The sequence below is a fragment of the Nycticebus coucang genome, chromosome 12, assembly GCF_027406575.1.
Source record: "Nycticebus coucang isolate mNycCou1 chromosome 12, mNycCou1.pri, whole genome shotgun sequence".
In the NCBI taxonomy this organism is placed as follows: Eukaryota; Metazoa; Chordata; class Mammalia; order Primates; family Lorisidae; genus Nycticebus; species Nycticebus coucang.
This window is the reverse complement of record NC_069791.1, coordinates 94,132,236-94,159,375: the sequence shown is the minus strand read 5'-3', so window position 1 is coordinate 94,159,375 and position 27,140 is coordinate 94,132,236.

Here is a 27,140-nt window from a genome sequence, read left to right as displayed (position 1 = left end):
GGTCGGCCACAACTTACTAAGAGCCTGTTGAAGGAGGTCCAATATGCTAGAGAGAACTTATCTGTTGCTATGAAAATCAAGAAGGCCAGGCCAGGCATGGTGGCTCATACCTATAATCCTAACACTCCGAGGGGCTGAGGCAGGTGGATTGCTTGAGCTCAGAAATTCAAGATCAGCCCAAGCAAAAGCAAGCCCCCTGACTCTACTAAAAATAGAAAAACTAGCCAGGAGTTGTGGTGGGTACCTGTAGTCCCAGCTACTCAGGAGGCTGAAGCATGAGGATTGCTCAAGCCCAAGAGTTTGAGGTTGCTGTGAGCTGTGACGCCACGACACTCAACCAAGGGGGACAGAATGAGACTCTGTCTCAAAAAAAAAAAAAAAAAGAAAGAAAGAAAAAAGGGAGAAAGAGAAAAGAAAAGAAAATCAAAGCCTTTCTTTTTGGGGACTAGTTTTTGGCGTACTGAATATTGGAATCAAGTCTGTGTTCCATCCTGGCTCCCCTCATTGACAAGCGGTGCAACATTAGACAAGTTACCAATTCATTCTGCAACTCAATCTTCTCTCCTCCGAAAGGAGGGACTAAATAATGTCTTAGGATTGTTTTAAAGAGCAAAGAAGATGACACAGTGAATCCAGATGAAGTGAGAACCACTCTGCATGCATGTGTGCACGCACGCGCGTGCACCCACACACACACACACACACACACACACATCTTGCAGAAATAGTTTTGGTTGTCTGTTCAATTAACAACCCGACTTTTTCTTTCTCTTGAGGTATGTTTACAATCTAAAGGTCACCATTAAATTGCTCAGGACAATATAAGACATTTCTTTTGTGATGCTTTTCAGGGGATAAGGAGAGAGAAAAATGAGGCAGCTTGCAGAAAAGAGAAGATTTGAGGGTTTAAAAAAGCATGTGTTTCAAGGAGTTTTTATATTGTGTAGTGTGTGATGTAAAACTTCTCCCTAGTATTATCAGACTCTAATCTATTTTTATTATTTTATTGGGGCACTAGATCTATTTGTTTTCAGCAAGGGGTGATGTGCTGAAGAATTGAATCCTTCTTTATGTTATGTCTGTTCTAAGAACAAAGGCTGCCTTTCCGGGTACATACTAGGTGCTCAGTAAATGTTAGTTCCGTTTCAATCTACTTTTATAATTCTACCTTTACAAAAAAATATAACTATTAATAATTTACACTCTGTGCCAAAAATTCATAAGTCTCAGTACTAGATGTTTATTAAAAGAAGAGAGTAATTCAAATGAGGCTTGTCCAGTAGAGATCCCTCAAGGATACACAAGAATGGCTTGCAATTAGCATATTTATTCTTAATATTTAAATGGATTCTGCTAAAGTGCTGAAGTGTGCTTAAAAGCAATTTGATTACAAATAGTTTAAGCATTCTCTTTGCAACCTTTTTGCCATGCTGTTCACACTACCTATAAAGAATGAATTATCACAAATTATAAGTGAATAATTGTCTCAGCATTCCCTGAGAGAGAGAAATAAACTTTGAGTGCAAAGACCTGGGTTCCAATTGGCATTTTATCATTTGTGAACTGTATTACTGTGAATGAATAACTTCTCTTTCTGTCTTCAGCATCCTAAATAGATGCAAAAACATCTTGTACTTGTGGACGGGAAGATCTGATATTGTTAGGACGTCGATATACTGAAAATTGTCTAAAGGTCTTCTCAAACTTTTTTCCTCACTTCTGAACTATGATTCAACTCCCCAGTGAAAATGCTCTAATTCTGGAGATATGCAAACACACACACAATTTATTTTTTCTTTACTTTTTACTTTTTTGGTACGTGTATCATGTTTAAAACTCCATTGCCAAATCCAAGGTCATGAAGATTTACCTCTCTCTTCTTCCAAGAGTTTTATAGTTTTAGCTCTTATATTTAGTCATTGATCTATTTTAAGTTCATTTGTCCTATGATATAAGGTAAAGATTCAATGTCAATCTTTTGCATGTGAGAATTCAGTTGCACCGTCAACTGAGACTATTGTTTCCTCTATTGACTGAACTTAGCACCCTTGCCAAAAATCAATTGGCCATCTGCATATGGGTTTATTTCATGAGTATCGTTTCTATCCCATTGGTCTATGTCTATCACTATGTCAGCACCGGTGGTACATTCTAAATGAGTTCTACAACTTTGTTATTTTTCGAGATGGTTTTAATTATTCAAGACCCCTTAAAATTCCAAATATAATTAAGAATTAATTTTTCCAAAATGTTTTTGGAATTTTGACAGGGATTTCAGTGAATCTATAGATCATTCTTTTTTTTTTTTTTTTGCCGGGGCTGGGTTTAAACCTGCCACCTCTGGCATCTGGGGCCGGCACCCTACTCCTTTGAGCCACAGGAGCTGCCCCAGATTACCCTTGGTATATTAACAACTTAAATCTTCCAATCCATGAGTATAAGATGTTTTTCCATTTATGTGACTCTTTTTTGGTTTCTTTGGGCAATGTTTTATAGTTTTCAGAGTACAAATCTTTTATCTCCTTCATTAAATTTGTTTCCAGGTAGTTTATTCTTTTAGATACTATTGTAAATGAGGTTGTTTTCTTGATTTTCTTTTTGAATTATTCATTAGAGATGTATAGAAACGTGACTGAGTCTTGTCTGTTTGGCTTTTAACTTGCAACTCTGCTGAGTTTGTACATTAGCTCTAATAATTTCCCTTTATATTCTTTGGGATTTTCTATATATGGGATTATGCGGTGAGTAAAAACACGTGTACTTTTTCCATTCCAATTTGGATGCCTTTTATGTCTTTTTCTTATCTAATTTCTTTGACTAGAAACTCTAGTACAGTGTTGAATACCAGTGGTGACAGCAGGCATCCACATCTTGTTCCTGATCTTAGGAGGAAATCCTTTGGTCTTTTACTATTAGGTTTTATGTTCACTGTGGGTTTTTAATAAACGCTCTTTCTCATGTTAAAGAAATTCCCTTTTACTTCTTCTTTTCCAAGTATTTTTAATCCTGAAAAGTGCTGCATGTTGTCAAATACCTTTACTGTATCAATCGTGATGATTATACATATATGTTTCAGTCCATTAACATTATATGTTGCATTGATTGATTTTCTTACGTTGAACCACCCTTGCATTCCTAGGGCAAATCCCACTTGGTCACTATTATTTTAATATGTTGTTGAATTTAATTTGCTATTATTTGCTTATCTAAAACAATATTTGTGATAAAAGTCAAATTCTCAAGAAGTTCATTGTAACCATAGTGATTAAGAATAGCCCTCTCTCCCCTGCCTACATCTTCATAGTAATAGCATGAGATTTTTACTTTGCAAAAATGTTTGCTGCATAGAAGTTAGCTTAGTTAAATAAGTGAACTTTTATATCCCTAAATGCATATGTGTGAGCTCACATGCACACAGTTGAGGCAGTCTAACAGAGGAGACTTCTCTGGGTTTTGGGGTCAGAATAGGCTGTATTCTATTCCTGGCTCTGTCACACACCATCTGCGAGAAACTGGACAGTGTCTTAGCTTCACTGAGCTCCAGTTTTTGTCACACAAAGAATTTAATCTCTATCTCTCAGAGCTGTTAAAAAAATAAAAAGAGTACATGAGACACTTTATGTAAAACACTTAACACTGTGCCTAGAATAAAACAGAAGGTCTCGATAAAAAGAGCAAATCCACTTAGCTTATTGGCATTATTTAGATTTGACAAATTACAGCTATGTTTTGTTCATGTTTTTTTTTTCATGGCAGTTAGTTTTGGTGGAGAAAAAACTGCTCCCTTAAGATGAACTGTGTGGTTAAATCTATCCAGCCAGATGTACCATGAAAACACTTTCGTCAGCTATCCAGATGTGCCCACAATGAAGACTCAAGTCTTCTTATACAGATGCAGATGCCTCTGGCCTCAGTGATATCCTTAGTCTCATCTTAACCAGCCAGAGAGGTTTTCCCCACTATCCATCCTGGCAACTGCCAGCCGATCTCCCTTCTGGGCTGAGAGGAGAATGCAATTCCTCCATCAGTCACTAGGTGGTGTGTGACTGTCTCCAAGAAGGACGTTTGGCGGAGCAGGTGCCCCAAAGGAGAGGCTATTGGGATTTAAAATAAGGTTTGGTATTTGAGAGACAGCCTAAGCTCATAGCCAGATGACAGCCCAAGAGGAAGAGGAATTGCTACAGTTGCTGTTTCATTTATTTCTCTTCTTTTTTCTCAAGAAAAGATACTACATTGAAGGTAGACTCACCTTGGAGCATCCATCCCCCCCACCCCACCTCCATGAAAGAAAAAGTTGCATCCTAGTCTAGGAATAATGCAGCAACCATATGCCCAAAGAATCACAGTAGAGGGCAGGATTGTCTAGTGATTCAAAACAGCCTCTCCACTGGCATCTAAAAGGTTCCACTGGTGACCTTCCAGCTGTGCGATCTTGGGCAAGGTACTTAATCTCTTTGTGCTTTAGTTCCCTTATCTGTAAAAAGCATAAAACCTAGCTGTGGGCTTTGGGGAGGAATCAATGAGACCATGTACAAAACTCTGAAAATAGTACCAGGCACATAATAAGTATTTAATAAATGATAGCTATTCCCTTAGCCAACTTTTATAATAATCCATGACAGTACCTCCTTCAGAGAGAGGCTATGAGAATTAAATGAGATAATACAGGCCAAGTGCTTGGAACAGCACTTGGGACTGGAAAAGTACTACATGCAGGTTTGCTATCAAAACTTTTTTTTTTTTTTTTGCAGTTTTTGGCCAGGGCTGGGTTTGAACCTGCCACCTCCAGCATATGGGGCAAGTGCCCTACTCCTTTGAGCCTCAGGTGCTGCCCTATCAAAACATTTTTTTAAGGCCAGATATAGTGGCTTATACCTCTAATTCTAGCACTCTGGGAAGCTGACGTGGGTAGATCCCTTGAGCTCAGGAGTTCAAGACCAGCCTGAGTAGGAACAATGCCCCATCTCTACTAAAAATTTACAAAATTAGCTGGGCGTTGTGGCAGACACCTGTAGTTCCAGCTACTCAGGAGGCTGAGGCAAGAGGATCGTGTGAGCCCAAGAGTTTGAGGTTGCTGTGACCTATGATGATGCCGTGGCACTCTACTCAGGGCAACAGAGTAAAACAAGTTTAAAAAATACCACTATAGAATGAGATTCATTTTTTAAATATACGGAAGGATAGGAGAGTGCTGTGTAGTCTTTTTCTCCTCGTTCACCTCTGATACTGCACCGGAGACCCTTAAATATAGTAACAACAAACTCCACCCTGGGGCATTAGCCCGGCCATGTCACTGAGCAATTGAGAAGCCTTCAAGGCCTCCAAATAAAACTTTCCTGACGATAGGATTCCAGGTGCCTTCACAGACTGTGCCGCTCTATGACCTTTACTAACGTCCTGGTCTCCTGGAGCAGGGGTCTCAACCCTTATGATGCTGTAGCCAGGCGTCCTCAAAGGAAAGAGGTGTGAATTGTATTTGTTCCCGTTTTGCTTTTTACTTCAAAATAAGATATGTGCAGTGTGCATAGGAATTTGTTCATAGTTTTTTGTTTTTTTTTTAAACTAAGTTCGGCCCTCCAACAGTCTGAGGGACAGTGAATTGGCCTCCTGTTTAAAAAGTTTGAGGACACCTGCTGTAGACCCTTTCACAGTCTGAAGAAGCCCTTGGATTCCTCCATAAAATGATGTTTCTAAACGCATAAGATAGACTACATCAGCTCACTAAAGAAGCCTATAATTGTCTATAAACCATCTATGATTCATACAGGTGAAAAGTCAATGGTATTACTATTGTCATTTTTGCTTATATTTATAATTAACTGAAATGCTAGATCTTAGGTGATATGCAAATTTTTCCCATCTAAATCACAGAGCCCTAAATTTTATCCACAGATCTTTCAGGTCAGGAAGCCCCAGGTAAAGAACCTTGATAGGACAAATAGACATTATTCCTACCAGCTTGGGTGTGCTGAGTACTGAGATTAGGCTGTTTATCTCAGGAACAAAAGACGTTTTATTATGCTCCTTGAAATCTAAGTGAATTGATTCTGAACACAGAGCTTATCACCTTTTTTTAATTATGAGATTGAGGAAAACTACACCTGCACCTTATGTTAAGGGAAAAATCTATCTAAGTGCCATTGGATGGTATCAACAGCTAATATTTTTCTTAATACAGAGATTCTACATACAGCAAATTGGTTTGGATAATCAATGGAAGAGAACACTGTTTTAGGGCTTAATAAGAACAATTCCTTCTTTAAAAGTTCTCACTTCACAACCTGATTGATGTGCCACTTATAAACAAGTTTGGAAGTGGCGTCACATTGCTTCTCATTGAAAAACAAAACAACTTCCGTGGAAACTTGCGGTACCATGTAAGTGCGTGCCCAGGTGTGTGCATGCATGCATATATGCACGTTGTATCCCAGAGCTAAGAGACTAACATAAATAATTCCATGCCTGTTAGAGAAAGGCTTTGTGAGATTATTTCCAGCAAGAATCAGCCAGAAGAGGTGGAGGAGGGAAAGGGAGGAAAGAGGGCGGGGAGGGAAAGAAGGCAAAGAGATACCTGATGCCTGATTCCCTTGAAATAAATGTTTCCTTATTTATCTTCCTTTGTCAGATCAGTTGCGCTGATTTGTACTGTCAGGGAACAGCCCTTAGAACATTTATTCCAGTTTCAAGAATCGAAAAAATAAAAGAGAATTGTAGCTCTTTTGATTTTTCCCTACCTGTGATTACCTACCGCTTCTTGGTAGGTAATTCCCTACCATATTTGTAGCACATCTCCAATGCAAACACTTTTCCTTAAAATAATTCCTGTAATAATTTTTAGCTAACACTTTAACAAAGTAAGGGCACATCATAACAGCTTGGTGTGAATTTTAGCTATGATTGTTTCAACATAAAACCAAGCCTAAAGTTTGACTTGGTCAAGACAGCTAATTCTAAAGAAAGAAAAAGGAAAATAACTACCTAATAGGGTAAAGAATCTATGCCTCTTTCTTTAAGGTATAAGCTTTAACAAGCTGTTGATGCCTTTCAGTGCTATAGTCCAGAAAGCTTAGTTGAATTTAGACCAAGAAATTCAGTCCATGGATGTTTGCTTCAAGCATCTGCACTTGTGTCTTTTTTTTTTTTTTTGTAGAGACAGAGTCTTACTCTATTGCCCTCAGTAGAGTGTCACAGCTCACAGCAACCTCCAACTCCCGGGCTTAGGCGATTCTCTTGCCTCAGCCTCCTGAGGAGATGGGACTACAGGTGCCCGCCGCAACATCTGGCTATTTTTTGTTGCAGTTCGGCCGGGGCTGGGTTTGAACCCACCACCTTTGGTATATAGGGCCGGCGCTCTACTCACTGAGCTACGGGCGCCGCCCTGCACTTATGTGTGTCTTTATGTGTTTGTCTCATGTTGTGTGTATTTGATTCTGCACGTCTGTGGGCTCACGTTTGTGTGTGTGTGTCAGTGTGTTTACATGTTCATATGCTGATGTGCATTGTGGGTTAAGTGATGTGTGGTAGATACTGCATCTGCTGGTCTCCAGGACGATGCTGCGTGTGATGTCGTATTTAACAAATGCCACCAAAGAAAACTCAGTCCTGGTTAGTAGATTCAAGGACCCTTGATGTTGAGAACCCCTCAAACTGTAGGACCCCATTAATCTCCATTGAGAAGGTGGAGAAGTTGAGCTGAAAGGTAGAAATCTGAAAAAAAGGATTTTTTCTTGTTGTTGTTTGTTTTGAGACAGAGTCTCACTTTGTCGCCCTTAGTAGAGTGGTAGGGTGTCATGGCATCATAGCTCAGGGAGATCTCAAGATCTTGGGCTCAAGTGATCCTCTTGCCTTAGGCCCCCAAATAGCAACTAAGACTACAAGCACCTGCCACACACCTGGCTTCTTCTTTTCTTTTTTAGAGAGACAAGGTCTTGCTCTTGTTCAGGCTGGTCTCAAACTGGTGAGCTGGTGAGCTCAAGCAATCCACCTGCCTCAGCCTCCCAGAGTGCTGGGATTACAGGTGTGAACCAGCATGCCCCACTGTAGGTTTTTAAATAGTCTGCCAAGCAAGTCTATATAATGAGGTTGAATGCAAACTGGGGAAGGATATTTTAAATTATAAGCTTGAGGTATTTTATTGGATGCGGGGATATAAAGACTGATTGGCATCGGGCTGCAGCAGGCCCTGAACACCAGGTGAGATGAACAGCTTTGGGGGCACCATCTGGGGCTTTGATAAAGCTTCAAAATAACAGGAGGCAGCTGCCATCTCCAGGGAACCCTAGCATCAGCTTTCTGTCCCTGGGTCTTCCTGTGACCCAAGGTAGGAATATTCTAACCTTCACTAACCATGAAGGTTCTTCATGGATGTGAAACTGAGCCAAATTTAGCCCTAGCTCTCCACTGACTACCAACTCAGACCATGCCACACTCTCAGGTTTTCAAATTACCAAATGCCCATTCCCATTTATTACTTTATTGGGTAATTTAACAAATGTTTGTGAAAGGCTCTGACCTAGATACTGGAGATTGAGTAGGGGAAGAAAAAGACCAAATTCCTCCTGGGTGGTGCCTGTGGCTCAAAGGAGTAGGGCACCAGCTCCATATGCTGGAGGTGGCAGTTTCAAACCCAGCCCCAGCCAAAAACTGCAAAAAAAAAAAAAAGACCAAATTCCTCCCCTCAAGGAGCATTCATGCTAGCAGGAGGCAAATGAATAAGGCATAAGTTAAACCAATGAACTATATGCTACATTAAATAGAAATAAGCACTAAGAAATAAGAAAAAAATAAAGTAGACAGGAGAGTTAGGAAGCCATAGGGGTTTAAAACTTTAAGTAGGGCTGTCAGGGAGGGTGATATTCCGGGTGAGATCTGAGGATGTGAAGAAGGAAGGGAATTTCAAGGAGAGGAAACAGAAGTTCAGAGACCCTGAGGCGGGAGCTCATTTGCTATGAAGAAGGCAGTTTGGTGGGAGTGGAGGGAACGTGGGAGAAGTGTGATCAAAAAGGAGACAGAGGGGTGGGTCACGTGATATCACAGAGGTCACAGTCAAGGCACTAACTCTCCTCCTCAGTTCCAGGAAGAGATTGCTGTGAAAGGTCGGAAACAAAGCTTGCCTCCTCCAAACCAGTTGCTTGGATGCAGAATGAAGATGCATTTGCTGGTGTGTTTTAGAAGAGATGCCCAGAGCCAATTATGGGTGGCAACGACATTGACAAGCTGTAGCCATGAGCAGTGCTCCCTATTTAATTTCCAGACAGCCTGAATTCAGGGCCTTTTTTTAAAAAAAGGATGGCAGTTGGTTTCAATCTTTGCTCACATTAGAGACTCTGAGGTCCATATTCAGGTATCCCTTTCTCTCCAGGGAATGGACTTACCATCCACTGTTGATTGACTCCCCAAGGTACTGGGAACCCAGAGGAAATGTCCAAAAATATTCAGAGCTCTGTTTAAAGGGGAGTAATGAGACTCAGGCTCCCTTTCATTCTTTCTTTCTCTGTGTTCTTTTCAAACCTATATGGACTTCAGAGGAGAGTGAGGCCACATGCAACTAATGAATCACTGACATTGAACCTGCAGGATTTCACACAATTTAATATTTCAGTCCTTTAGATCTGCTCCTCCTTCCCTCTCTTTCCTTCTGTTTCTCCTTCTCCTCCTCCCTCTTCTAAGTATTCCAAGCATATGCAGAGGAAGGAAGTGGGTTTTGCTTTTTAGCTTTGTTTTGTTTTGGCTAGGTTTTTGATATTTTTGGTTTACCTGGCACTTTGCCTGTATCAAGACTGGAGGTGTTTGGCTAGGTTTTTGATATTTTTTGGTTTACCTGGCACTTGGCCTATATCAAGAGTGGAGGTTTTTGGCTAGGTTTTTGATATTTTTGGTTTGCCTGGCATTTGGCCTGTATCAAAACTGGAGCCTCAATCTCCCTCTTCTTGCTGACACTGCTTGGTACATCCTTCAAATTCGGCCCATGATGGCTTGTCCTTCAGCCCGTCTCCTCCCTTGCCACGAGGCAGAAATTTCATGCTGTTTGTCATACTTCCAGGCTCACATCCTCCCACCCTTGAAGTCCCCACAAAGAAAAGAATAAGTGGGACTCCTGCATATCCCTTTGGGGGGGGTCATAATTTGGCACAAAGATTTTTGTCTCTATTCTACAAATTGCCTCAAAAGTAACATTGCTTAAAGAGAGGCCGTTTGTAAATAAAGCCTCACAGAATGGAACAGGCTGGCTCCAGTCAGGACTCACCTGCCATGCTCAACTTCTAATCGAAGAGAAACACTTCTTGCATTAGAAGTGTATATTGCCATGGTATATAACAAACATCTGAAATCCTGAATCAATCCAGTTTGGCATACTTGAGAGTAATCTGGCTTGAAAAGATCCCAGAATAACTATAGGTTTGGACTAATCCAACTTACGTGGGTAGTTAGAGTTGAGGTGGCATTAAAGATTGTCCTCACCAAGAAAATCTCCTTTACCATTCCAATGCCATCCCAATTTTCTCTGCTCCTTAGTCTGAGTGCAAATATGTTCACATCTCTTTTTTTCTTTTCAGTTAAACACTTGAACATCTTTACCAGTGAGACATTGGGTACTCCATTTAGGACCATCCTCAGTGGTCCTAAAACTTAGAGGGCTAAGTTTTAGCTGATCAGCAATCAGCTGATTACAGCTTGATTGCTGCTATTGCATCTTGCAGCCACAAGATGGCCCTGTTGAAGATTCATTCTTCACAGTTCAGTGACAATCCCTTTGTAGTCTAAATTCCAACAGAAGCTGTGGTGGTTCTTTGAGGGAGAATGATCCCACTTCACTTAAGCATAGCCACCAGTATTTTGTACTTGGTCTTGCAAGATTATAACTAGCACTTTGGCCATCAGTTGTTCTTCTGTGTAGTATAAGCATAGTGTAGAGTGTCTGAGTCTGCCTGAGTTTCCTGCATCAGGCAAGCCTATCTCGTGATAAAAATATCTCTTCTCTGTGAAACCATAAACTCTATCGTTGAGCTAAGTACTATAACTCTCCCAGGTCTAGAGCACAGCTAGGACACACCCTCCTTCCTTTAAAACATAATCTTATTTCAGGAGACTTTGGCTTTTCTCTGTCCCTTTGTCTCAATTGGGCCCCCCAATCAACTTGAACAGATCTTCATTGTAAATCTCAGAGTGAAGGGATGGCAGAGATTTGACACCTGCTGAATATCAATCCCACACACATGCACCTAAGTCACATAAGCACCCTGGGCCCAACTGAAAAACTACATTTCCTACATTCCCTTGCAGCCAAGAGCAGCTAATGAGATGTGAATGAAGGCCATTTTATGGGGCTTGGGGGAAATGGGTCTTAATATTTTCTCTTTGTTTCTATCTGGAAGCCAGACTTGTGGTGAGGACACTAGAAGCTGTCCCCATAAAGTGACTTTGAGGATGGAAACTATGAGGTAAAGCTATGAGAATTTGGGTCCCTGATAATGAAAAAGCTGCTATACTATCTCTGGATTGCCTTTAATTCATTTTTTAGCTAGACTTCTTAAACTTTCATGTGCACAGGAATCACCTGAGCATCTTGTTAAAATGCAGATTCTGGGGCGGCACCTGTGGCTCAGTGAGTAGGGTGCCAGCCCCATATGCTGAGGGTGGCGGGTTCAAACCCAGCCCTGGCCAAACTGCAACCGAAAAATAGCCAGGCGTTGTGGCGGGCACCTGTAGTCCCAGCTGCTCTGGAGGCTGAGGCAGGAGAATGGCCTAAGCCCGAGAGTTAGAGGTTGCTGTGAGCTGTGTGATGTCATGGCACTCTACCTGAGGGCAGTACAGTGAGACTCTGTCTCTAAAGAAAAAAAAAAAACCAAAATGCAGATTCTGATTTAGGTCTGGGGTAAAGCCTGAGGTTTTGCATTTCTGACATGATTCCATGTTAAGGTTGCTAGGTAAAAACATAGAGTACCCTGTTAAATCTATGTTTAAAATAAACAGCAATTAGTTTGTTAGCATAAGTTGCTCTAAGTATTGTATGAGACACATTTACACTTACAAAAATTATCGTAAGCATGACCCAAATATTGTATGGTGAGTCAGCAGGTAAGCTTCCTTTTAGGGGCAGCAAAAGTGCACATCAGCAGGGCCTTATAGTTCATTGGGTCTGGTGCATTTCCATTGTTTTGGAGTTTTTAGTATTGGTGACAAAGAAAACATGTCACTGAATCTGAGTCAGATTTAAAAAAAAAAAAAAGTCAATGGAAAATATATATGGGAGACTCCCAGGCTTTAAACAAGCTATCCAGCCAGGGGCTGAGCAATGGAGGCAATTGAGGACAGAGGACTTTCTCTGTCTTTTGGGGGTTGGTTTTTGTCCTGTTTTTTTGCTTCTGTCTACACACATGATCTATTCAACCTACTACTTACTATGAACCATTCTCCACTCTTCAGTTGCTCATCCTTTGTACTTTTAGCTTGCCTGTGGTTTGTCCATGACACCAATCCCAGTGCTGGCTCTCCTGAAGTAACAGAGGCAGTAAGATGTCATACCTCAGGGCACAGATTCTGTATCCATATACAGGTATTTCCACCATTGGTGCAACCATGGAAAATTCAACATCCTCTCCATGCATCAGCTTTCTGTCCGTAAAGTGTGGGGACAATGATGTTCACCTTGTAGGATTGCTGTGCCCTTGAAGTAAAGTGACATATGCAATGGCCTTACAGTCAGGCCTGGCATGACATAAGTGCTAACTACACACTGGCTCTTATTATAAAATAGTTCTGACTTCACATTCCCACAGGCTCTGGACTTCTTACTTTAAAATATCCAGAGGGGAAGAACCCATTGGCTCAGCTCTGCAAGGCAGAGGATAGTGGTGTCTTTTACAAGGGAAGGGAGACCTTATTGTTATGAAAACCCAAAGAAGAACACCTAGTTGATGCTTGAACAACACAGGGGTTAGGAATGCTGACCTTCCACATAGCTAAAAATCCACATATAACTTTTACTCCCCAAAATCTTAACTACTAACAGCCTGCTATTGACTGGAAGCCTTACAGATAATGTAGTTGACTACACTGAAATTTTGTATGTTATATGTAATGTATACTGTATTATCACAACAAAGTAAGCTAGAGAAAAGAAAGTATATTTACTGTTCATTAAGTGGAAGTGGATCTTTATAATGGTCTCCATCCTCATTTTTGCTTGAGTGGATGAGGAGGAAGAGGAAGAGGAGGGGCTGGTGTTGGTGTCTCAGGGGTGGCCGAGGTGGAGAGGTGGGATGAAGCAGGCACACTCGATGAAACTTTCACTGTGGAAAAACCCTCTCTATAAGTGCACCCATGCAGTTCAAGGTCAACTGCACTGAGAAACACCATCGCAGAGAGGTGCCACTGAGTGTCCTGAAGAACACAGAGTCAGTTTCCAGGTGGGAAAGGGCAGGAATGTTCCAGGCAGAGGGAAGACTTCTATTTTTGGTAGAGGCAAGGTCTTGCTTTTGCTCAGGCTGGTCTCCAGCTCTTGAGAGAACTTGAGGTCCTCTTAGAATTTCAAATAATCCCAGTAGTATAGAGGTGCAAGGGGGGGAAAGCAAGACATTGTGGTGGGCTATCAACAGGGGAGATGATGAAGAAAGCCCTCTGTAGCTCAACTGAGGAGCCTGAACTTCATTCTTCAAGTCACACAGGAGTGCAGAACCCTGCAAGACCACTTACACCCAGTCAGAAGTCTGCAAGCTCACATGGAGGACTTTTCTTCAAACCTTCTGGGTGAGGGAATTAGAACAAGCCAATGTCATCTCTCTCAACCTCAGTTTTCTTGTCTGTAATATGGTAAGAATATTCATGCTGCGATCTTTATAGAGTTATGAGGACTAAATAAGTTATTACGTGCCAAGTACTTAGAACAACCTCTGTGACATAGTAGCTGCTCAACAAATGCTAACTATTGTTATTCTTTTTATTTCAATGATAATTTTTAAATTGATGTAAGCATTTGATGTAAGCATTGTCATTTGGGCATCCTGCTTATAACCTGGCACTGCTGGGATTTCAATGCCTGCACTTGCATTAGTATTAATGAAACCATTGGCACCAGTGAGTACATCTTTCACGGTCATGAGTTAATGGGGAAAGAACAGAGGTAGGTTTAATCCTAATGGGTGGTTTTGTATCAAGTGGGGTTCCAACAGTGTTAGGGCCTGGTGTTCAAACACAAGTACCCCAACTTGGCCCAAGAGAGGAAAATGGAAACACGAAACCATTCTCGGACTTGATAATAATGAAGAATCTCCATGAAAAATAATCTGTATCACTGTGCCCAACCCAAGGCCATAATTACTCTGCAAGGGGTGTTTTAGCTTTGGCCAAAACAAACTCATCTTTTCCATTAAATTAATGTTGTTGATTTGAATTGTATTGGTTCTGGAGTCTTATATTTTTTAATTGATAAATTCAACTTTACCATTTTATCAGAGCTATAGCGCAAAAAGTTTATGCTGTGTTTTATGTTGGTACATATTTAACCAATGGCATAGTAAAAGTAATTTAAGTCAATACTAGGAGTCTGTAATCTTTGTATTGTTATCATTATTATTCACATTTAAAAGTATTTAAGGCCAGGCACTATGGCTCATGGCTGTAATGCTAGCATTCTGGGACATCGAACCAGGTGGATCACTTGAGCTCAGGAGTTAGAGACCAGCCTGAGCAAAAGCAAGACCTTGCCTCTACCAAAAATAGAAAAACTAGTGGGATGTCGTGGCAGGTACCTGTAGTGCCTGCTACTCTGGAGGCTGAGACAAGAGGATTGCTTAAATCCAGGAGTGTGAGGTTGCTGTGTCACCACAGCACTCTACCCCTGGCCTTAAGTGAGACTCTGTCTCAAAAGAAAAAAAATGAAATAAAAAGTATTCAAGCTAGACATGGTGGCTAACACCTACAATCCTAGCACTTTCAGGAATGAGGCAGGGTGGATTGCTTGAGCTCAGCCTGAACAAGAGCAAAACCCTGTCTCCACTAAAAGTAGAAAAACAAGCCAGCATTGTGGCAGATGCCTGTAGTCCCAGTTACTTGGGAGGCCGAGGCAGGAGGATTGCTTAAACCCAGGAGTCTGAGGTTACTATGAGCTATGATAGATACAAGAGCACTTTACTCAGGGCCTAAAGTGAGACTCTGCCTAAAAAAAAAAAAAAAATGTATTCAAGAAAACTACAGATGGCAGAGAGGCATTGAAGGACAAAGCTGGGGAAAGGCGTGAGTTTGTTTGTGTCTTGGAAGACTCTGGCAGTAGTGGAGAGGAGGTGTGGAAGGTGGGAGAAGAGCTGTTGTGTCAGAACACCTGGTGCTCTGCGGACATAACAACCTCATGGAATAACAATACCCTTTCTTTTCTGAGAATAACAATACACTTTACTTATTGGGAATGAAGTGACCAACTGTCCCAGGTTGTCTGGCAGCAGGGCTGGATTCAGGAATGAGTGTCATGCGCAGACACGCAGGTCCTCATGCACAGAGGGGCACCACATTCCAATTAATGCTCTGTTGTCATGGTCTTGAAATTCTTCATAATTTTTCAACAGGGCCCTGAATTTTTATTCTACACTAGGCCTGCAAATTACATAGTTGGTCCTTTCCAAACTGACTGAGGGGTTTCTCAGGACATGGGACCTTCCGTGCTACACTGGGACAATCCCTGGTAAACTTGGATGCAGGGCCCAGCCTGGGAAGACAGCCTGTTGCCTCTGCAGGGCACTTGGTGGTTTTATTCCCAAACCCCTGCCACTCCCAAGAGGATTTGCCAAACCCCCAGGCCTTATTGATGTGCCAGGCTCAGGGGGTCAGAGACATAGGCTGGGCAGTTTCTCAAAAGGCTGCTTTCTGCAGGAGATGGTGGGTGGCTGCTCGAGTTACCTCAGGAAGGAGATGAATCTTATTTTGGACATTCAGAGTCAGTGGGACACATCAAATGACACAATATCTGGGCATGTCTCTTGGCAGGCAGAAATCCCCTGCCTACCTTGAGCAGTGAAAGTTGCTGCTTGATTGGCAGTTAAAACCCCAACCAAGACAGGGAACTGGTACTTTCATAGCCAGCTCCCAAATTTAACCCAACTCCACAGCCTACTGCTTAATCCTAGATAATGGGTGAAGCAAGGAAGAGGAGGGAAAAATAGTTAATCCTGTAGTTTCAAGGGGCAACATTCAAGAACAGAAGCAAACAGACTTAGAAACCTCAGACCAAATACTTCTTTGTTGTTGCAGCCAAAATGCTTTGCCTTTCCCAGAAGAGACTCAACCTTCCCCTGATCCCCATGTGAACTACAGCCAGGCATCTTCTGAGGTTAGAACAGTCTGCAAAACGGGCACAGCCCACCTGACCCACCTGAGTGCTGGATGAAAACACTAGAACTTCTATTCATCTTCACTTTCTGCTTTCAATGCCTCTTTTTTTGTGTGCATTATTGCCTGGCGAGTATATACTTCAACATATCCTTCGTATATATCAGTCCAATACTGGGATGCCCATTTACTATTTTTTTGAAGGAAGTGTCCATAATCAAAAAATATTGGAGGCTCAGCACCCATACCGGGCCACATACACTGATTCTGGCGGTTCAAGCCCACCGATTGGGCCTGCTAAACAACAATGACAACTGCAACCCAAATATAGCCAGGTGTTATGGTGGGCACCTGTAGTCCCAGCTATTTGGGAGACAGACTGAGGCAAGACAATCACTTAAGCCCAAGAATTTGAGGTTGCTGTGAGCTGTGATGCCATGAGCTATGATGCCAGGGCACTCTACCAAGGGTGACGTAGTGAGACTCTGTCTCAAAAAAAAAAAAAAAAAGTTGGAGGAGATTGACACAGACATTTTAAACTTTGAAAGCATGAAAGACTGTTTGCAATGACTCTATTCAGGATCTTTCTTCCTTCCCACAATCCAGCAGCCTGTGTGCCCCGACCACATGTCAGACATTGTGTAAACAATATCAAGAGCCACACGTGCCCTGTGTCCCCTGGGGAGTCTCCAGTCTAACACAAAAGACCAGAACATACATAGAAGGTGCTGAATAAACATTTTTGTATAAACTATTGAGGGTGGGATATAAACAATGGGTAAGAAGTTGTTGGGAAGATAGATAGTAGAAGGTATTTTAGGCAAAAGAAAGACTTTGAGTAAAAAATATGGGAAGAATAATATTCAGCATGTGGTTTAGGGATGAACTTGAGTTGTATGAACAGAGATGAGATGGTTTGCATAGCCAATGACTCAGTGAGGCGTGGAGGGAAGATAAACCTGTGTTTAGAACTTAGTAGGTGTTTGATAAATATTTGCTGAATGAAGGAAGAAGGACCTTATTTAAAATGGATCTTAAATGCCAAGGTAAGGACATTAAATTTTACTGTTGGCAATGACTAGGAATCATAATAATACTAGGTAGCATTTATCATATTGACTAATTTAGAGAATTGGGAGGATTTTCTCAGATTTTCACTTTGAGGAAATAGCACATATTGAGGGTAGAAGTGCAGTGACATTAAAGTCAAAGTCAACATCTGTCCCAGTGGAATTAAATTCTTTCGATGGAGACAGGTTGAAGAAACTTAAAGGCAAAGAAATATAAGTGAACATAAAATGTGATAAGGGCCATGAAGAGAAAAACAAGATGGTATGAGATAAAATAATGGCAAGGCTTCCCCAAAGAAGTTATATTCAGGGTCAGAAATGAAGATTTGGAAAAAGCCAGGAAAAAGGCATGGAGAAGAGCATTTCAGACAGAGGGACAAGATTATGCAGATGGCCTGAATTGACAAAGGTATGGCAAACTGGAGACAGTCAAACAAACAAACAAAAAAGCAACAAAAAAATGAATGTGTGGAAGCATCGTGAGTCCTATGGAGAAGGGGACCCCAGGTAAGGCTGGAAGCAGGCAGGGACCAGCTGGGCCAGACCTGGAAGGTCTTATTAAAGACTTTTATTCTTAACCAAAACATTAGAAGGAGTCATTGAAGGTTCTAACCAACGGATCAGCAAGTTTCTATTTATGGTTTTTGACAGATCACATTAAATTTATGTGTCTAAATAATTTATATCTGGATAATGAGATGGTATACTTTTGTTCGTTGGGATAAAAGTGAATTAATGTCAATTTTTTCCCAGGATAGAAGCAATTCAGAGGTAGATGACTTTATAGCTCACTCAGCAGGTCAGCAATAACTTCCCTATGAGTCTCTTATTCCTTTCTTCACGGTCACAAGGTGGCTGCCACAGCTCCAAACTTTACATCTTCCCATGACAACATAAAAAACAGAAAGGGGGGCGGCGCCTGTGGCTCAGTCGGTAAGGCGCTGGCCCCATATACCAAGGGTGGCGGGTTCAAACCCAGCCCCGGCTGAACTGCAACCAAAAAATAGCTGGGCATTGTGGTGGGTGCCTGTAGTCCCAGCTACTCGGGAGGCTGAGGCAGGAGAATCGCTTAAGCCCAGGAGTTGGAGGTTGCTGTGAGCTGTGTGATGCCACTGTACTCTACCGAGGGCCATAAAGTGAAACTCTGTCTCTACAACAACAACAACAAAAAAAACAGAAACGGAATAGAGAGAAGCCTTCTCCTTGTCTCTCTCCCTTTTTACAACAAGGAGGTAGATTTCCCATAAAACCTTCAGAAAATTTTGCCTTTATGAAGAGAGGATTACTGGCCATGCCATGGAAAGGCTTGGAAAACTAGTAGCTACCATTTTCAGCTTCTATGATAGGAGACCACTGGGCAGGCAAACAAGACTAGCAGCCATACCACCTTCTTGACACGGGCAGTTACTTTTCTCTGATCATTTTGAGACTTTCCAATTGAGTCAATGAAAGAAAGTTCCTCTTTTTTGGTACTGAAGCCATACAGAAACCAAACCATACTCTGGGATAGGGGGCAACATGAACTACTTGAAAGAAGATGTCAAGGGTGATGGCGAGGCAATAATCCAGGAAGGAAGGAGGCCAAGATAAGGATTACTCAACACTGCATCTCACCTCTTCCCAAGTTGCACAACGCGGGTAATTACTCTGCTTCTTGGACAGCTCCTTGTAGGGGAAAGAGCTCTGAACCAGGGGTCACAAGGCATACACACTTGCCCAGTTTTGTTCTTAACCAGCTGGTGTTCTTAGGCAAGGCACCACATTTTTTTTATAAATGAAGTGTTTCTATTAGAAAAATAGTATATAATAATATAACAAGCATCCACCCAGCTTAAGAAAACATCACAGGAACCACTGAGCCCCTTGGTCACACTCCTATATCACCATTCCCACCTCTTCTAACACAATGTTGAATTTTGTCTTCACAATCCCTTCAACTTGAGCACTTTTATAATATAGTTGTATCTTTAAACAATGCAGAGTAATATTTTGCATTGTAAACCTTGGTATAAAATGGTCTTGTACTAAGGTATTACTTGATGTTTTTTTCCACCACACTTAGTTTTTTCCTCCACGTGACAGGTGATATGTATACCTCCAGCTCATTCACACTCACAGCCATATAATATTTGGGTGTTTAAATGTTCCAGAGCATTTTTTTTCTTTCTACCTCTGGTAGACATGTGGAATTGTTATTTTGGGGGGTGGGGGGGCTACAACAAGCAGATATTTCTGTTTACATTTCTCTGTGCATACGTATAAGAGACTCTCAAGAGCAGTGATTTTCAACTCACATGCCATAAGAGGACCTAAGGTATGCCATAACAATTTTTAAAGATCATTAATTAAATCATTTCAAAAGACGTTCAAAGCACAGTAAGTAGATTCCTTTTTTAACTCTTTTTTCGGTCAACGTAATTTAAGTGGGCCACAGAAGTTTAACTGTAGGTTTAAGCATGAGATGAGAAAAAACGCTGAAAAACACTGCTATCAAGTATGTGGGAGAATTGCTATGCAGGAAAAGCATCATATTTAGAGTCAAATGTACTAGGCTTGGTTTATAGTTCTACCACCTTCCAACTTTGTGACCATGGGTGAGTCCTTGAACTTTTCTCTATCCCTGGTTCACTATATGTGAACCAGGGAATAATGATGCTTATGCTGTTATGATAATCATTATAAAAATTCAATTAAATCACGTCCATTAAATGCTAACAGAGGCTAGCACCTGATAGCTTCTCAAACAGCAATTAGTCTCTTACTTTTTCCTTCATTCTCCTCAGTTCATCTATTAAATTGTGATTATATTCTTCATGTATCAAAAAGGAAATGTAACGGGTAAGACTTTGTGAAATTGCCATCTTTGTAAGACAAAATGGTCTCATATTTGTGTTATCATAAATTCTACATAATACAGAGTGTCCATAAAGTTTGTGTGCAGAGTGTCCATGGGAATCCACTGATCGTTTAAACAGTTCACTGTTTTAAATTGCACACAAACTTTACGGACACCTATCTATAAAAGCTTTGAAAAGTGGTCATTCATTCATCAGACATTTTCTGAGGGCTATCATGCACCTGGCACGGAGCCATCACAGGCTAAACAAACAGACACAGACAAAGGGAACATCTTTTTGCAACTTGTTTGGTGAACAATCCACATACAAGTTAAGTACAAAATGTGGTATGTGAGAGTAAGGGAAATAATCGCCAATAATAATCTCAGCATTTTCTATAAATCCTGTGCTGAAATCAATTTAATCCTCACAGTGAATGAGATATGTATTATTACTGTCTGGGTCAGGGGCCTGGTAGGAAGCAGATGGCACAGTCCAGGGGTTACCGAGGCTCCTGCAATGAAGGGAATATTTAGCACGGTGTGAGTAGGATGAAAGGAAACCAGCAAGGTCAATGAGACACCCCAGAGCTGTCAATGCTAGGGAGCTGTCACCACCCGTGGTGCTGAAGGAGCACAGGAGGGGGTGTTTTCTACAACAGAGAACAAGGCTGCCCATCAGGGACCTTGGGTAGAGCAGCACAGCTGCCACCACCCAGCAGGTGATGAGCAGGTAACCAGGTAAGCTGATGTCCTGATCATAAATAGCCTGATGTCCACTCTGTCTGCTTATCACTGTTTGAATCCAGCCAGAGAACACGGGAACCCACAGATCAGTCCAAAGGAACATGGTCAAAGTAGATAAGATATACAAGAGAAAACATCCTCATTTCGAAATGTTATCCCCATTTACAAATGAGGAAGCTGACACCCTGAGAAAAGTACCAAGGTAAAAGACAGTGAGGTGCGGGCAACCTTTTGATAGGCTGTGATCCAGGAGGGCTACCTGAGGAGGTGACTTGAACAATAAGAAAGGACCAGCAGAGGGAAGAAAGTTCTAGGGAGAAGGATCTGCCTATATCGAGGTCCTGAGGAAGGAAAGTGCCAGGTGTGCCGAAGAAGGAAAAAGCAGGCCAGGGTGGCTGCAGGGTTTGAGCAAGTTGGAAAGAAGCACATTAAAAAAAAAAAAGTGCTTTATTATTCTGGAAGATAAAATCTCTCGCACCTCCCTCCCACCCACCCCCCGCCCCCAAGAGTGGCTGTGATGCTTCTCACGGCTGGCTCTCTAATCTGGATTCACACAAGGTGGACACCAGGCTGCTCATGCCTGGTCAGGTCACCCCACTGGTGCGTAGTCACCTAAGAGCAGCTGCTTCTTGGCTGAAGGTCCTTGGCTGAAGGTCCCTGGCAGGATGCCCCAATAGCCAGGGGGCTGGGCTCAGCAGCTCACCGCTGGGCCTCTGGCCCCTGTGAGTGCATCACAGCCGTCAGCCTGCTGAGTGATGAGGACTGCCTAATGGGGTGGAATGTGTTTAAAATGCATTCCAGGTGCTGGGCCTATTCTACATGCATAACCATTGGGTCGGCTCCATCCTTGGCCAAACAGGGCTCCTGTATCACAAGGGCACCAATTAGAGTGAGATGGCGCTGCAAGTGACTTTGGAGGGAGGCGGCCTCCCGGATGAGAAGGAGCAGATAGAAGGACACAAGGGCACCTCTAGCCTGGGTGCCAGGGATCGCACCGAGTCTCCCAGGGTTGCTGCTCTCAGCCGCTGCCTCTGCCCACAAGGGGCTGAAATCCAGGTGTGAGCATTACATAATCTAGGTAGGGATTTGTGATAAATTCCACCTTGTTGATAGAGCACATTTTACCAAGTGCAGAAAATTTGGAGGACCCTGAAAACTATGAAGAATAAAACAAAAAATCTCAAGTGAAGGAGTTGTGGAAATAAAGACTACTCAAATGAGAAAAAAAGAATCTCAAGTGAACTCGTCACTGTGAGTATATCCTTCAGTTCTCTTTCCTTCTTTCCCTCCCCTCCCCATCAATCACCCATCTCTCCATCTGCCCATCTATTTATCCACCCATCTATTTGTCCATGCATGCGCCTATCCACTATATTATCTATCACCTATCTATCTTTTCTATCCCTTCTATCTACCTATCAGAAACAGCCAACTATGGAGCTGACATTTATTGATCACTGACTTGGTCCAACAAATTGTTCCAAGCACATTAATTTATATCATGCTCAAAAAAATCCCTGTAAGTTAGTTACCCTAACGATTCCCGTCTTACGATGATAAACCTGAGGCACAGAGTGCTTATGTAACTTGTCAGAAGGCATTCCGCAGCTGGTAAGTGAGAGAGTGGAGATTTGAACCTAGGACATCTGGCTCCAGACAAAGTCTGAAAGAATGGTATAGCGACCATCTGCATTTCCTCCACCTGAGATCTATAATTGTTGACCCCCAGATTTCTGTGCCATCTCTGATTCTCTGCCCCTGTCTCTCCACACACACACAGACAGTTTTATGAATTATTTGAAAGTAAATTATGAATATTATGTTTTACCCCTAATAACTCAGCATACGTGTTCTAAGAATAACACATTCTTCCGTAGCTGCCAATCCTCTGTTCTTAATGATTTATCCTGCCATTTACTAGACCCATCTTGGATCATCTTTTTGGAGTCATTGTAGGGTAGTAGTGGCAGTAATAAGCAAAAACAATAGTTTTGGTAAGAGCCATTGGTTGGAAGCCCTTTGTGTGTCAGGCATACTGCTGAATGCTTTGTCAACAACGTCTTTGATTCGTGACAATTCTAAGGGCTAAATTTCATTGTCCCGATGTTGCATATGATGAAACAGAGGCATGTAAATGTTAAGAAAAATTTGAAGGTCATACCTAAAAGTAGCAGAGCTTGGGTTCATACTTCATGCTGAATGGATTTCTTAAAATGCTACTGATCACTTTTAGGCGGAAGAGCTAGTCTTCCTTTTATTTTTTTTTATGAGACAGAGTCTTAAGCTGTTGCCCTGGGTAGAGTGCCATGGCGTCATAACTCACAGCAACCTCCAACCCTTGGGCTCAAGAAATCCTCTTGCCCCAGGTTTTCTATTTTTAGTAGAGACGGGGGTCTCATTGTTGCTCAGGCTGGTCTCGAACTTGTAAGCTCAGGCAATCCACCTGTCTCAGCCTCCCAGAGAGTTAGGATTACAGGCATGGGTTGCCATGCCCGGGCAGGACAGCTACTCATATAAAAGGACTTTCATGACAGGGGGAATGTCTCGACTTTCCCAAGCTTATCATCAGCCCTTGATCAGCTTGGTCTAATTCTTACTTGAATAAATCCCAGTCAGAACCACTTAGAGCAGTGCAGAGCGCTTCTGCAGCTGGCTCCATGCTGCCATTTGCGTCCTTCGATACATGTAAGTCACACAGGCAGTATGTGTACTATACACCCATTCATATCAAGTATTCGTTTTATCAGCGTAATTTTCTCTGAACTGTGTGTCTCAGCTGAAATGCCTTTAAGTGGGGCGTGCATTTCTTGGTCCTTCTCAGCCTCAATGCCTTGCTCTCCCCTCACACATTTCAGACAAATTCCTGCCTCCCAAGGCATTTGCGTTCTCAGCCTTGCTAACTGCAGGTAGCCACACTGTCAGGCAATTTCTTTTTAGCTAATGGTCAGTTAAACCCTCAGGGAAGGATGGGTCTTAGATACTGAAGCCAGTTGAGGAGCCAAAGGAGATATGAGCAGGAAAAAAAATCCCTTATCAGGAAGGAGGGAAAGCCCACTTTTGCCGAAGTTAAACTGTTTACAGCTGAAGATCCTCCATTTCTCACCCTATCAGAACTTGTACTGCATGAGGGTAAATTTCATTTCCACCTTCCCTCTTCCCATTCTAAAAATTCAGCTCTGCCAACTCCCCCCTTCAGTCAAATGCCCCCAAACATCAGGCAGTCCTCCGCCTCCACTGATCCATCTAGAAAGTTCTCTGCTGCAGCTGCCGCAAAGCCACTCAGAGCTGAATCACTTTCGCTCCTTTGATATCTTTATACTATGTAGTTCCTCTGGCCATCGGTGGAAAATTTTTCAGGTTCCGTCTGCTGTTTGTTGTTGTTTTCCCTGTCCCCAGCCCATTTCCTTATTCCTGGTGGGTGGAGAGAACCCGGTCTTTCTGACAGCTGGATAGACTTAAACAGATCACAATCCATAATAAGACTCTGCAATAAATAGCTTTATTGCTCCGAGTGACAGCGTCTCTCAGAATGAGTTACTGTGCTGGTCGAGGTATTTGCGGGATATATTGGTACACTGTAACTCCTTTTCCGGACGTTGTAGTCCACAGGGAGTTTTCCCAACAAAAATTGGCATTCTGCAAAGTTCAACAAGAGATATTTGCAGAGTGTTAACAAAGACTTCTTTCCAAGGCTCGTGTGGGGCAGGGAGCTTGGAAGATGATAATGATTGTAATAGAAATAGTAGCCACCGTTCACTGAGCTCTCACCAAACACCAGGCACTGTGCTAAGAAATCTGTGTGCATTTCTCATTTAAGCCTCACAGTGGGGCTCTGAGACACGGGTACTGTTATGATTCTGGTTTTGCAAATGAGAAAACAGAGGCGTCAAAGGCAAAGTTTTTAACCCTAACCCCAAAGGGTCCTATTCAATATGTTTGAGGTGGGACCTAAAAATCTGTGTTTCTAACAAGTTCTCTGGTGCTGCTACTGGTCCAGGGGCGAATTTGAGAACCACTGAGTTTTTCAGTAGCTGTTCTGGGCTGGGGTTGTACCCATTCACCTATGTTGACCCTCATCACAGCCCGGAGAGCTGAACTTTCTTGCCACCATAAAGATCTGAGTTCTAGGGGAGAGGAACAGTGTACCCAGAAACACAGAGGTCTGTCTGACCCTGTGTCCACTCCTGTACTGTAACCTGTATCACTTTCTGAATGAAGATTTACGAACTCCAAGATATGGAGAGTTTCAGAAACAAATTTTGTTAGATGTTTTTCTTGAGATGGTCTCACTCTGCTGTTCCAGACTAGAGTGTAGAGACATCAGCCTAGTTCACAGCAACCGCAAACTCCTGGCTCAAACCATCCTCCTGCCTCAGCCTCCCAAGTAGCTGGGACTACATGCACCCACCATAATACATGGGTAATTTTTCTATTTTTAGTAGAGATGTGGGGTCTTGCTCTTGGTCAGGCAGGTCTCAAACTCCTGAGCTCAAGGGAGCCGTCTGCCATGGCCTCCCCAAGTACCAGGATTACAGGCATGAGCCACTGCACCCGGCCTGTTGGGAGATTCTTGAACATGGTTTTTCCAACTAGTGGATGAAATAGAGAATCTGGGGTAGGGTTTGCCTGTTCCTCTTTGCTGTCCCAGCATCGCTGCAAGAGGATGAATAAAGCTCTAGCGCAACTTCTGATGCTTCATAGTCCAGTCTGAGTATCTTTCAGGATACAGCCAGGGAGGGAGGTCTCAGACACCCACTTCTACCTGGGCATTTATGGTCTGTGACTCTGTGTGCCCCTGCCCTGAAATGATGACCCTGTCCCTGTTTAGTGCTGTAAATGGCCCTCTGGTGGACTGAAAAAGTCAATGCAATTTCCAAAAGCTTTAAGAGGGGAAAAACCAAGATTTAGAACCTCTGCCCAGCTCTGCATGGAGAACAACTCAATCCTGGTTCTGTGTACTTTGGAATCATCTAAGGTAGGTGAAAGATACTCATGGCCAGCTCAGCACCACAGCTTCTCCTGCAGTTGGGCTGGGGAGAACCCAGCCTCCCAGGAACCCTGTCATTACAAAGCAGGTCTGGTGCTTTCTAAGAGCAACCAGGGGTGAGAACTGCAGAAGCATGAATCAGAAACCCCTGGAAAGCTTGTTAAAACCCAAGGTTTCAGGTGTCCACCCCCAGATTCTGATTCGCTGGGTCTGGAAGAGTGCAGCAGCCAGAAACACCCAGGGATAGGTGGGACAGGGCAGAGAGTGACCCTTTCTAGCAAACTCCCAGGTGGTGCTAATGCTCCTCTCAGTGACTCTGTAAGGCTGCTCTTGCAGGTCATTTTCAGAGCCAAACTCAAGTCCACTCAGAGTCACACAGCCTATTCAGGAGGGGAACTCAGGTTTTCTGACTTCAGCCTGGGATTTTGTTGCTATTCAGTGCAGAATCTAGATTCCTCCACTCAGCAGACATTTATCAAGGAGCGTGTATGTGCTTCATGCTGTTCCAGGTGTGAGGAAATTCGGGTGAGATAGACACAGTTCAGGTCCCCGCAGAGCTTTTACTTTAGTGCAGCACTTTCAACCAGGAGCTACGTCATACCCACCTTCCCTGCTACCCCAGGGACACTTGGCCATGTCTGTAGACATTTTTGGTTGTCACACCTGCAGTGGGGAGGGAGGCTACTATCATCTAGTGCAGTGGCCTCTAACCTTTTTGACACCAGGGACCAGTTTCATGGAAGACAATGTTTTCACAGCCAGGGTTGGGTAATGGCTTTGATACGAGTGTGCAAGCAATTGGTTTAGTATGGTCTCTGTGCATCAAACCTCTCTGCTACTGATAATCTGTATTTGCAGCCCCTCCCCAATGCTTGCATCACCACCGCAGATCATCAGGCATTTAGATTCTCATAGGGAGCACACGACCTAGATCCCTCCCACGGGCAGTTCCCAGTAGGGTGCATGTTCCTGTGAAAGTCTAATGCTGCTGACAAGACAGGAGGTGGAGCTCAGGTGGTGATGTGAGCAATGGAGAGTGGCTATAAATACAGGCCAAGCTTTGCTGGCTTGCTTGCCCACTGTCCACCTCCTACTGTGCAGCCCAGTCTCTAACAGGCCACAGACCAGTACCAGTCCATGGCCTGGGGACCACAGACCTCATGGGTGGAGGCCAAGGATG